We start from the raw sequence: 2,371 nt of genomic DNA, 5'->3' as shown, positions 1-2,371 counted from the left end.
GCCGCCGCTACTGCTGTTGATGCTGGCGCCACCCAGCGGCGCGGAGGAGCAACGACACGCACACAACACAGCAAATAAAATAAAAATAAATAAATAAATAAATAAAATAATAATAATAAAATTAAATAAAAATTAAAAAATATATAAATAAATAAATAAATAAATAAAATTAAATAAAAATATTTTTGAAAATAACATTAGCCAAATAGTTTTGGCTGTATACATTAATTACAAAGACATCATATTTAGCGGATCTGGCTATATAAAGTCATTACACCATGTTACCAGTGAAATCAAGCAATTTATTTGTAGGTCTCTGGGATAGATTTGCATTACATATATTTACTTTTATTCATTTACTTTTTATCCAAAACAGCTTACAAATAAGGGTCAATTAGTTTATACCACCATTTTCAGTCAAATAAAACTGAACAATAGTTTCAAGTAAACTGTAAAAAGTGGTAACCTGCAATTGTTTCCTAAAAGAGATGATTTAACCCACAAACCTGCCTAACAACGCCCCTTAGCTGTTATAAATTCACTGTAAACCATGGCTTCACGGGGCTTATTGCTTTTATTAAACGGTTATTCCATATACCTAGTAAGGTTTCACAGAATAAAACAGAGCAAATAAACTTTAATGATATTCTTCCACCAAACAATGTAGTTCCTCAGAATCAGTTGTGGTTGCAATAAAGTGGTTGCCGAGCAACAGACAAACGTAAACAAAGGTGTATGTTACTTTGTAGAGTCATTTACAACAGCTTTGAACGCGGCTCAGCCAATCAGAATCAAGCACCGGAACTCTCCGCTTTATAAATTCGGTTTTTTGGTATAAATGAATGTGTTTAGGTTGATTCTGTGATGTTAAATATTATTTTTGACTTGAATATAATAGGTTAATCTATAAGTTGCCATTTTGGTTACTCAAGAAAACTATATCAGAAGTAGAGGAGGAGTTATTATAAATAATTATGAAATTATAATATATATAAAAATATTTTAATATATTATATATAAAAATATATATATAAATATTTTAAAAACACAAAATACAACACAAAAATGACCAAATATATGCCTTTCAGGGATACTTTTTATTGTGTTTTCTTATAAATCCACAGGAAAAAGGCTTCATTTATATACAAAACTGTACAATTATTTGTGCAGTCTGAATATAGAAATCTAAGAGCTGGACAGATGCAGAAAATATTAAACAGTCTGTGTTCAAAGATCGAAGGCCACTGAGTTTTATAGTTTATACACTGATGAAGGCAAGATTCTGCATCATTTAACACCTGAAATGCTGAAAAGACACGAAAGGCATTTAAACTACGTTACATTCAGTCTCAAACACTATCATTTGAACTCAAACATTGATTTTCTCCATTGACATCCAAGCAAATCAAACTCATCAAGTGCAATATTTATTTTTTGAACTCAATTCATGTTTGGCACATCGATATAACAACATAAAGAAATCATAAAACTCAAATAAATGGCTCAGAGATCAAAACAATTTTGACCATCTCAAAAAACACAGTGCGTTAAATGTGCAGCTTCAGAATTAAATTTAATATTGTGTATTTTAGTGCAATATGATAATACATACCTTGAGTTATGATAAGAGGTTATTATGTTATGTGTTTACACCGAAGCATCTAGTTTAAGGAAAGCCAGTGCAAACACATTAAACAGTAACATGTCAAAACAAGCGTGTGATCCTGTCCGCAAAACAGAAAATATACAGATTGAACCTTTGAAAATACTTGTTCATATTTCAGAAAACATCTTGAAATATTAGTTCAGTAACACTAAAAGAACTGCACGCTATAATTGCAATACTGCTGTCTAATAATACTTGCAGATTATCTTCATTTCAGAACAATTCTCATCTAAAATCATTCAGGCAATCGTCTGCGTTCAGTGTTTGAGAATCAAAGACCACATTTACAGAAGTGTGTCCGACTGAAATGACTGCAGACGTTCTGTCAACCCCCGCCCACTAAGACACACACGCCTACTCTGCTAAACCCCACCCACTAAGACACACACGCCTACTCTGCTAAACCCCGCCCACTAAACGACACACTCACCCAGTCAAACCCCGCCCACTAATACCCACACGCCTTCTGTGCTAAACCCCGCCCATTAAACACACACACACACACACACACACATTCACCACGTCAAACCCCGCCCACTAAACAACACACTCACCCTGTCAAACCCCGCCCACTAAGACACACACGCCTACTCTGCTAAACCCCGCCCACTAAACGACACACTCACCCAGTCAAACCCCGCCCACTAATACCCACACGCCTTCTGTGCTAAACCCCGCCCACTAAACACACACACACAGACATTC

This window comes from Sinocyclocheilus rhinocerous, unplaced genomic scaffold, assembly GCF_001515625.1.
Source record: "Sinocyclocheilus rhinocerous isolate Xijiao unplaced genomic scaffold, SAMN03320098_v1.1 scaffold2516, whole genome shotgun sequence".
In the NCBI taxonomy this organism is placed as follows: domain Eukaryota; kingdom Metazoa; phylum Chordata; class Actinopteri; order Cypriniformes; family Cyprinidae; genus Sinocyclocheilus; species Sinocyclocheilus rhinocerous.
Note: the sequence above shows the minus strand (reverse complement) of the source record.